Source organism: Oculina patagonica, chromosome 13 (assembly GCF_052425735.1).
Source record: "Oculina patagonica isolate OP01 chromosome 13, crgOcupat, whole genome shotgun sequence".
Classification (NCBI taxonomy): domain Eukaryota; kingdom Metazoa; phylum Cnidaria; class Anthozoa; order Scleractinia; family Oculinidae; genus Oculina; species Oculina patagonica.
In genome coordinates this window covers 26,808,928-26,820,595 of record NC_135770.1, presented here as the reverse complement: position 1 = coordinate 26,820,595, position 11,668 = coordinate 26,808,928, and the positions used below count along the sequence as shown (strand labels likewise).

The following is an 11,668-nucleotide window of genomic DNA, read 5'->3' as shown; positions in this document are numbered from 1 at the left end:
CTACAATACTGGTATCAAACGAATGCCTAATCATTGGTCAATGAATTTTGCTAATTTTTTGACATTATTGCCTACCATGGCAAAAGTATAACCTGTCAAAGACAGCCTTGATTTAAGCTAAATGCTAATAAATCAAAAAAATCGGTGACCGCTACAATTTTATTATTAGGCAATGAACGGCATCTAGAGATTCAACTTTTTGCAAATTTAAACAATTTCTACGTAGGGGCCCAGAGCCACTTAAATTTCCAACAACTTGTTCACCAATGATTGGGCATTCGTTTATTAACATTATTGAAGCATCGACTAATAAATAGTGGTAGGACTGACCAATCAACGTACAGGTGGTGGAAAGTGTTGGAAAGTGTTGCCAGGAGCATTAAACGTCGCAGCATGCTAACTTGTAACTTACAAGAATTTGGAACAAATATAAAATCCGCGTTATTCTGATATGCAGATTTATTCTTTTACCGTTGCTTTATCTGATCAGGTGAGGTCAGGACAGCACGCAAAATATGACAGACTGTTGCAATCCGTATAACACTGTAGTATACCATTTTTTAGCTAACTAATAAAAAATGTTAAATATCTGTGCGTATTTTCTGTTAAACCACTTAATAAGGTTTATTTGTAGCTGAGCTCCCCAAGTAGGACTCCGCACGACCGGAGCCCCACACCTAAAAAAATGTTGAAGCAATCAAACTGAAAAATTTTGGTTATAACGTGACGTGATTGCCCATCCAAACACAGATCTTTAATTTAAAGGAGAGTAGAGGAAAGTAAAGTTAAGTGAGGAAATAAAATATACACGTGAAGTAAAAGAGTAAATATTCATTTTATTCCAGTATTGTCTTGTTTGCAATACGCGATAATTTGAGATGTTAACAATTTTGACATGGAATAAATCACTTGTTATCCTGGCAATCTGGTTGGCTCTCAGGAGTGCGATTTATTCACACTTTTTTTTGCTCTAAATCGCACTTTTTTTAGCCAGTGAGAAAGGAACAGTAAAACAAAACAGACAATGAAAGCCTGCTCAAAGTAAACAAACAAATTGTAGAAAAAATTTATGAAAAAATAGCCATTGCCTGCTGTTAAGAGAATTTAACAATTTTTGTTCCCAATTAATTACTTTCAGTTTTTGAATGACAATAATGTGCTTCCTCAATCTTTAGACCTACATTTAAGGGACTTTCCAACTTTCAGCCGGCCATCTTGACAAATATTTTGGCGATTTTTCTTTAACATCTGCTCAAGATCAGTGTTAACCCAAGTCCAGCAAACATGAGCAAAATATTAACAAACGAAAACCACACAACAACAAATCCAGGGCCAACAGAACGAGGTAGACGTTTCCAGGTTATCCTTAGTTTCAAGCGATACAATACAATTGAATGCCTTCAAAAGCTGTTGTCCGTTCCGCCATCTTAAAATTCTCATAGGTTTATAAAATAAACAAAATAATATATGGTTGCTTGGACATAAGAAATTTCTCTTCTCGTATTCATACTAGTTATGCAACGCTTTCGAGTGGTATACTATGGAATATCCCACGAGTCACTTGTATTTTCTCGGTATACACACGAGCCTTTAGGCGAGTGTGTATGCCAAGAAAATACAAGTGACAAGTGGGATATTCCATATTATTAAATTCTCAACCTCGGATATTGCATTTCTAGCATTCTGATTGGTTCACTCAATCCCGGTTGTCAGCTCGTATACCTTAGTTTGACCTTATTTGGAAAATGATTGCGTTACTATTGGCAAGCTAAAATTTTTCTGCGGGAGCGACACACAGTTCCATCAAAAAAATGGTTTTGAACAGCGAATTTGGCGAGCTTTATGAACAAGAAATAATTAGCGGTGCCTACAAAAACCACAGAAATACCATAGTAAATTTAACTACGCAAAACAAAAGGATAGATGCGAAAAGTGTAATTAATAATACTCTTAAACTGAACGCACAACAAGAGCGAGTGAATAAAGTAGAAAAGCAGCAAATAATTTACGAAAGAACGGCAAACTGACACAGTTTCATTCAGTGTTCGTCATAAAACTAGGCTCAGCACTTCAGTAAAGTTTGTTACCTTTCAATCTTGGTTTTGTTCTTTCATTCTTCAATAAACCTGTTCCACTTTGAGCTCAATTTCGCTTCAAATAATATAAGCTTAGCAGTCTTGATGACAGCCGTGGAGCCGTAAAGAAGTACAATGTAAACACTTGCTTCGTTCGACTTGCACAAGACTTGTAGTTTCCAGAAAAGGTTTTGCTTCGGATATTCTCGTAAATCTTAACTGTTGTCACAATTTCCAGGATATTTAGACGACTTTAGAGGGGATTGTTTGAGGAAAATCTTCTGAAGAAAACTCTCTTGCTCGCTTTCCTCGTATGTTTCATTTAACTCAAGAAGTGAACACCGCGCCAGAAATTTTCGCGCCTCCTCATACTATCACTTCGTTTACATCAAAATGAAATGTCCAGTCGATTTGAACATGCTTGAGAAGAATTTAATAAAACAATTATTCCATTCGCCCTTGTTGGATTCGAGTCGTTATAGCCAACTCGGCGCTTCGCGCCTCGTTGGCTATTTACCACCTCGTATCCAACGCGGGCTTATGGAATAATTGTTAAGTATACCACGAGAAAGTGTTGTGTAACTATTTTATACCATGCCATAGAAAATACGCTTACTAAATTTCGTCAAGAATACAGTCGCAGCGCACTATGGGAAGGTTGGGTTGAATACCGTCGAATATACAACGGCTTTCCTGTATTCTGATTGGCTGTATTTTCTATGGCATGGTATAAAAATCGATATCTCACGAGTTGAACACTCGAAGATAAATGCCATATCTTCGCACAACCATGTATTATCCTCTATTTCTCAAATAAATTAATTAAAGTGCTTATCGATCGTTATGGAAAGCGAACGAGAACAGTGAAAGGTCATGCAACAAATAACTGTGGCGTTCCGGTTTATGGCTTGGCCAAATCTACATATTTTCAGACACTAAGGGACAATAAAGGCACGTCACATGGTACCCACATCAAACAAATTCAGTAAAAAACACGTTTCTCGCCCAAATATGTAGTCTAGGAATACTCCTAGACAACATGTACTAACAAAAATAAAAACTTAGAAGATTTTGTGTATTTTTAAACTCTATATTATATTTTTAATTTTATTATGCAAGTGTATTTGTATTCTAGGTAATTTTTTAAATAATCCTGTTATGTATATTTCAGTAATGTCATGAAATTTTAAAGAATATAAAGAACTGTATAAGTTATTTTCTATTTTTTATCTGTAATTAAGTTTTAAAGGTCCACATCAGCCCTAGGCTGCCATCTTTATAGACCTTTGTTTTCAAATAAAGTATGTATGTATGTATGTATGTATGTATGTATGTATGTATGTATGTATGTATGTATGTATGTATGTATGTATGTATGTATGTATGTATGTATGTATGTATGTATGTATGTATGTATGTATGTATGTATGTACTCCCATTAATTGTATGTACTCAAAGGATAGTCGGAATTCAAACATTACGTCGCCGGAATTTTCTCGAAAAAGTTTTTAAAATATTATACTATGCGTAATGAATGTTCACGTTATGCCTGTTTGAAGAATTGGCTTGTTCCTATTCAGCTTTCAATGAGTTTTTTAATAAAATCTATCTATCTATCTATCTATCTATCTATCTATCTATCTATCTATCTATCTATCTATCTATCTATCTATCTATCTATCTATCTATCTATCTTCAGCTTTGGATTCACGCATACGAAATTTCGATGCTTTTTTTTAATTAGAGTATCGAATTTTGTCATAGATATACCTCCATGCTCACCAACTCGACTGGGTTTTTAAATGGTACTGCCGTACTGATTGAGTGACTAATCGTAGTCTGTAAAGGGAGAACAGAAAGTTTGCATTAACTGATGCGATCAACGAAACTATCCCAGGTGGCCATAAAAACAAAGATAACAAATTGCACTATTGGCAAATCAATAACTCCACTTCACACCGCTGGTACTTCATACACATTTGGTCGCCCGAGGTCTTTTTATTAAATAAAGGAAAATACTTCTAGTTCTATGCAAATATTAGTTTTCAGGAGTTTTTTTCATTAATTAATGATTACAATTTCTGCTGTTTCATTTAGTTTTTCGTAAACCTTTGTTACACTTCAACTTTGTGCGCCTTAACAACTACCCAAATATTTTTTTCCTCATAAAATTTATCCTCTATTAATGGAAGAGGTGGATCATTAGAAACGGAGTTTTTTCGGTTACTTCTCTAAAATATAGCCAGGTTGGACATTTGCGGTAAAAAGGGTTTCCTTCAAAATCACTGTTTTAACAAAGAAATAATTAAACTTTCATACATAAAAGAAATAATGGAAAACATTCAGGCAAAAAAGCACACTCCTTGTTATTTTTAGATTTATTATGGTTTTTTACTTCCAAGAAATGAAATAAATACTTGTTCTTGATGCCAACACCTAAACTATACATATCTAAAATAGATAAAAAATGAAAACCGCTTTAGTTGAGCCGGTTGTCACGAAGAAGCCTTAATTCGTTCGCCTTACTGAAAGCCATTATTTTTCAACGACCTTGGCTGAACTTGTGATTTGTCCGAATACCTTGTCCCTTATGACATTTCTTAATGTTATCAAATTGATGAGTAATCTTGACTGTACAAGTTTAAAAACTATACCAGTTGGTCAGTGAAACAAAGAGAGGAAACTGAACTATTAAAAGAGAACAATAATTCTACTTTAAATTGTACACTATAAAAATGGTCGCCTGTTCTGACTGTATCAGTATGAATGAAACTCGATTCTTTTTTACTCAAATAAGAAGAGCGTTTTAGTTTTAACCGAATGATGACCTCAATGATAGCCGTCAGAAGAAAGACCTTAACTTTCTTATAGTTTCCGCTGCTGTCACTTAATTTTTCAAAAACGTTTGCAAGAATTTTGACGTACACCGGCCAACTGCCACAATATCTCATTCTTCTGTTACAGCTACATAAGAATTCTGTAAAATCCATTTGTTTCTCAAAGAAACAATTAGTCTTTCATTCCTGAAAGGAATAAAAAGAAGGTTCTAGCAAATCAATACCTTTTTTAACCACTTTTAGAATTACTTTAGTGTTTGGTTAAAAAAAAATTGAAAACTAATAAGCGTACCTGATGTCAATGGCTAGAACTTTCTCTAAAGAAAAATAAAAAATGAAAACAACTTTAGTTGAGGGATTTTTATCAAACTTTTGGAAAAATATTTTATTAATAATATACGTGAGAAAGATTCTGTTTTAAATATCTGCTTTGCTTTTTGTTTGTCAATTACAGTTTAACTATACCCAGTTGTCCTGCAGACCTCATGAGCGTGGATTTTGCAGGTTCTAAATCAGTATATGAAAAAGAACAAAGCAATTAAAAACTCCAGTGAAAAGAAGCTTTGAGGAGCAATGCTGCCATTTCTTCTTAATGGCAATCAAGGCATTAATAGTACGATGTGTCAAGAATCAATTTATGTTTTACTAACCCAGAAAATTCTAGTTAAAAGACAGTAACAGCACTCATAAACTATCTTCAAAAGATATAAATATTGAACGAGAGTTCCTTGCGTGCGAAAGAAATTAAAAGTTTAGTTTCAAACATATAAACAAGTGTCCAACAGTGGAATGCCACAAAAACATCATTTGCTTTCAATACAGATTGATTTGTACAACAGGAGAAGTCATACTACGATATTTTTGATATTCTTAATTGAAGTTGCGTTGAATACAGTGAGGGAGTGCTTTTCGAAACTTGTTCTAGAAACATTATCAAAGGACCCCAAGCGGCATATTAATATATATTTTTATTACTACTGATAAATTTTCATCTGCCTGTCCAAAATTTTTATAATGCATCACGAGAGATAAACTTTATTGGGAGTTTGTGAGCGGACAGTAAACGTAAAATAATTTGAAGCTGTCATGTGTCTTGAAAGAGTTCAGAGAATTGTGGCACTTCAATCAATCGTAAGTACTAGTATTTGTTTAAATACATGTATAATTAAATTTACTGGGGAACTGACAGATCGGACACTTAACGAAATCCATTGCTTCATTTTTTCCGATTTTTTTCCTAACGTAACTGATGCATGACCGCTTAAAATGGTAAAGTTTTAGTTAGATAAAAGACCCTTGTCGTTGTTTGAAGTTGCAATTGTACTGATAAATTTACTAAACTTTATCATTTATTTTCTGGTCTTAATAATGTGTTAAAATTAAGTAAAATTTCTCTCATCGTAAGCTATAACCAAAATAGCCCGAACCTCAATACAGCTTTCTTGAATTTCAATGATCTTAAAGTCAATGCTGATTGCTATGGTTTATATTTTTATAACATCCGTTTGCTGAGACGGTGTGCTAAAAAATGCTGAAATAATAATTTTTTAAACTGTGGAAAGTAATTGAAAACTTATAATCCGTCACAAAACCTAAACTGGCTGCTGAGCCAGCATTGTGTTAAGTCCAGAAGGGACTTCGAATCTTCATATGTAAAGAAAGTTTACAATGTTCTTCGCCGGGACTTAACAAGGTTGCTGTGTGGCATTCTTGGTTGCCGAACAGATGAAAGAATTTTGCCAGTTCAATTTTCTTTTCTTCATAAAAAGGCAGAGAGAATTGTGTCATGTTCAGAAAGATCATGCTAAAAATTATCGCTGAATATCGTGTTAAAATATTCTGTTTACTATCTGATTCGTCTTTCATTCCTGTAAGGAATAAAAAAAAAGGTTCTAGCAAATTAATACTTTTTAATCACTTTTAGAATTACTTTGATGTTTGGTTAAAAAAATGGAAACTAATAAGCGTACCTGATGTCACTGGCTGCAACTTTCTCAAAAAAGGAATAAAAAATGAAAACAACTTTAGTTGAGGGATTTTTATCAAACTTCTGGAAATATATTTTATTATTTTTATTCGTCTTTCATTCCTGAAAAGAATGAAAAAGAGGAAGGTTCTAGCAAATCATAACCTTTTAAACCATATAGCTTTAGTGTTTGGTTGAAAAAATGGAAACTAATAAGCTTTCCTGATGTCACTGGCTAAAACTTTCTCTTAAATAGAATAAAAATGAAAACGACTTTAGTTGAGGTATTTTTATCAAACTTTTGGAGATATACGTTATTATTATTATATACGTGACAATGATTCTGTTCTAAATATCTGCTTTTTTTTTGTCTCTCAATTACAGTTTTTACTGTACCCAGTTGTCCTGCAGACTTCTTATTAACGTGCTTTTATCAGGTTCTAAAACAGTATGTGAAAAAGAACAAAGCATTTTAGAAAATCAGTGAAAAGAAGCTTTGAGGAGAAATGCTGTCACTTTTCTTAAAGCCAATCAAGGCATTTAGAGTATGATGTATCAATAATCAATTTATGTCTTACCAACCCAGAAAATTCTAGTTTAAAGACAGTAACAGCACTCATAAACTATCTTCAAAAGATATAAATATTGAACGAGAATTCCTTGCGTTCGAAAGAAAAGTTTAGTTCCAAACATATAAACAAGTGTCGAAAACAGTGGAATGCCATAAAAACATCATTTGCTTTCAATACAGTTTGATTTTTACAACAGGAAAACTCAAACTACGATATTTTGATATTGTTAATTAAAGTTGCCTTGAGTACAGTGAGGAAGTGTTTCTCGAAACTTATTCTAGAAACATTATCAAAGGACCCCAAGCGGAATATTTTTACTACTATTGATAAATTTTAATCTGCTTGTCCAAAATTTTTATAATGCATCAAGATAGGTTCACTTAATTGAAAGTGTGTGTGCAAACAGTAACCGTAAAATAAGTTGAAGCAGTCATGTGTCTTGAAAAAGTTCAGAGAGTTGTGGCTCTTCAATCAATCGTAAGTACTAGTGTTTGTGTTACTTTGATTAAATTTACTGGGGACTTGCTAGATCGGACACTTGATGAAATCCATTGCTTCATTTTTCCGAATTTTCTTTCCTAAGGTAACTGATGACCCCTAAAATAGTAAAGGTTTAGTAAGATAAACAACCCTTATCGTTGTTTGAAGCTGTACTGATAAATTTACTAAACTTTATCATTTATTTTCTGTACTTGATAATGTGTTCAAATTAAGTAAAATTTCTGTCATCGTAGCATACTGAAAATGGGGCCAAAACAGCCCGAACCTCGATACAGCTTTCTTGAATTTCAATGATCTTCAAGTCAATACTGATTGCTATGGTTTCATATTATAATAACATCCTTTTGCTGCGACGGATTGCTAAAAATGCTGAAATAATAAATTTTTAAACTGTAAAAAGTAATTGGAAACTTATAATACGTGACAAAAGCATTGTGTTTAGTCCGGAAGGGAAATGCTCTTTCAATTGCCCTTCATTTTTATCAAACTTTTGAAAATATATTTTAATAATAATATACGTGAGAATGATTCTGTTCTAAATACCTGCGTTGCCTTTTGTTTGTCAATTACAGTTTATCTGTACCCAGTTGTCCTGCAGACTTCTTATGAGCGTAGATTTTGCAGGTTCTAAATGAAAATATATATGAAAAAGAACAACGCATTTTAAAAATCCAGTGAAAAGAAGCTTTGAAGAGAAATGCTGTCTTTTTTTTCCTTAAAGGCAATCGAGGCATTTAGAATATTGACTATGACGCGTCAACAATCAATTTATGTCTTACCAAGCGAGAAAATTCTAGTTAAAAGACAGTAACAGCACTCATAAACTATCTTCAAAAGATATAAATATTGAACGAGAGTTCCAGCCGTTCGAAAGAAACGTTTAGTTCCAAACATATGAAAAAGTGTCAACAACAGTGAAATGCAATTAAGACATCATTTGCTTTCAATACAGTTTGATTTGTACAACAGGAGAAGTCAAACTACGATATTTTGATATTGTTAATTAAAGTTGCCTTGAATACAGTGAGGGAGTGCTTTTTGAAACTTATTCTAGAACTTTATCAAAGGACCCCAAGCGGAATATTTTTATGACTATTGATAAATTTTCATCTGCCTGTCCAAAATTTTTATAATGCATCAAGAGAGATAAACTTTATTGGGAGTTTGTGAACGGACAGTAAACGTAAAATAATTTAAAGCTGTCATGTGTCTTGAAAGAGTTCAGATATTTGTGGCTCTTCAATCAATCGTAAGTACTAGTATTTGTTAAAATTGAAATTAAATTTACTGGGGACTTGCCAGATCGGACACTTAACGAAATCCATTGCTTCATTTTTTCCGATTTTTTTCCTAACGTAACTGATGACCCCTAAAATAGTAAAGTTTTCGTAAGATAAACGACCCTTATCGTTGTTTGAAGTTGCAATTGTACCGATAAATTTACTAAACTTTATCAGTTATTTTCTGTACTTGATAATGTGTTCAAATTAAGTAAAATTTCTGTCATCGTAGCATACTGAAAATGGGGCCAAAACAGCCCGAACCTCGATACAGCTTTCTTGAATTTCAATGATCTTCAAGTCAATACTGGTTGCTATGGTTTCATATTATAATAACATCCTTTTGCCGCGACGGAGTGCTAACAAATTCTGAAATAATACATTTTTAAACTATGGAAAGTAATTGGAAATTTATAATCCGTGACAAAACCTAAACTGGCTGCTGAGCCAGCATTGTGTTTAGTCCGGAAGGGAAATGCTCTTTCAATTGCCCTTTATACTGTTCGTCCACTGAGACATTGCCACAACGCTCTTTGATAAAGTCAAAGTAATTTCTAGCTGGTTCAAAAAAAGTGAAAACTTCTTCCAATCTTAATATGTAAACGAAAATTTTTATTGCTCTTCGCCGGACGTGACAAGATTGTTATGTGTCATTCTTGGTGGCCGAAGGGGTGACAAAATTGTGCCTGGTCAATTTTCTTCTCTTCATAAAAAAGCAGAGAGAATTGTGTTATGTTCAGAAAGATCGTGCTAAAAATTATCACTGAATACCGTTTAAATATTCTGTTTATTATCTGATTTGTCTTTCATTCCTGAAAGGAATAATAAGGAGGTTCTAGCAAATCAATACTTTTTTAACCACTATTAGAATTACTTTGGTGTTTGGTTAAAACAAATTGAAACTAATAAGCGTACCTGATGTCACTGGCTAGAACTTTCTGAAATTTCTTTAAATAGAATAAAAATAAAAACAACTTTAGTTGAGGGATGTTTACCAAACTTTTGAAAATATATTTTATTATTAATGTACATGAGAATGATTCTGTTTTAAATATCTGCTTTGCCTTTTGTTTGTGAATTACAGTTTAACTGTACCCCGTTGTCCTGCAGACCTCTTATGAGCGTGGATTTTGCAGGTTCTAAAACAGTATATGAAAAAGGAACAAAGCAATTAAAAACTCCAGTGGAAAAAAGGTTTGAGGAGAAACGCTGCTTTTTTTTCTTAAACGCAATCAAGGCAATAATGGAGTATGACGTGTCAACAATCAATTTCTGTCTTACCAACCGAGAAAGTTCTAGTTAAAAGACAGTAACAGCACTCGCCAACTATCTTCAAAAGATATCAATATTGAACGAGAGTTTCTTGCGTTCGAAAGAAACGTTTAGTTCCAAACATATAAACAAGTGTCGAAAACAGTGGAATTCTATAAAAACATAATTTGCTTTCAATACAGTTTGATTTTGAACAACAGGAGAAGTCCAACTACGATATTTTTGATATTCTTAATTAAAGTTGCCTTGAATACAGTGAGGTAGTGCTTTTCGAAACTTATTCTAGAAACAATATCAATGGACCCAAGCGGCATATTTTTATGACTTCTCGACTTTATCATGGAAAACTGGACAAACAAACAGCAAAGAAATTTCGTAAATTTAATGCTTCTTATTTCTTCCTTATCCTCCGAGGTCGATCTCGAGCCGGGATTACGAGTTAGGATTTCGGGCGAAGATTTCGTCAATTAACAGAAAAGCGACTGCCCTTGCCGCGTGCAGACTTTCTCATCCCCCGCTCAGGACAATGAAACGTACAAGAAGAGTTGCTGAGTTTGACAAAAATGAAAAAGAAAACCCACAACAAAGGGTATTTCCAGATGGTCACCCATCCAAGTCCTAAATTGTAATCCCGGCTCAAGATTGACCTGGAAGATTAAGTACCCTTCATTTTATGGGATATATTTGCTGTTAGTTGTCCAGTTTTACGTGATAAAGTCAAGGGATCATAACAGTAAATAAGCCACAAACGATATTGCCGCTAGCCTGCGAATAGAGCCAACTCTCTTCGCTCCAGGCCGGGAGCGAAGAGAGGCGTCTGTATTCGCTGCCATATTGCCGCCCATTGTGTGGGAAAAAAAGGGGGAAAATAGGGTTCCAGGTTCCACTGTTTGCAGGTCAGCAAAATGAGAATTTAATTTAGTTCATAGCAGAAATAAATAAATTTACAGTAGAATCCCGATAACTCGAACCTTCAAGGGAAATTGAAAAAGGTGCGAGGTATCGGGAGTTCGAGTTGTCGAGGATAAAATTAGTAAGAAAATGACCTGGAAAGGAATCGAAAAAGGTTCGAGTTTGAGGAAGTTCAAGTAATTGAGGTTTCGACCTATCGGAATTCAACTGTGTTAAAAAAAAAACACACAAAAAAAAAAAACAGAAAAATCTG

General features: G+C 33.8%; 1 protein-coding gene across 1 annotated transcript in view; it reads left to right on the top strand.

Annotated features, from left to right (window-relative positions):
• LOC144636224 (polycystin family receptor for egg jelly-like) overlaps positions 1–11,668 on the top strand; it is a 77,807-nt gene that overhangs the window by 39,867 nt on the left and 26,272 nt on the right. The gene's annotated exons all lie outside the window — the stretch shown is intronic.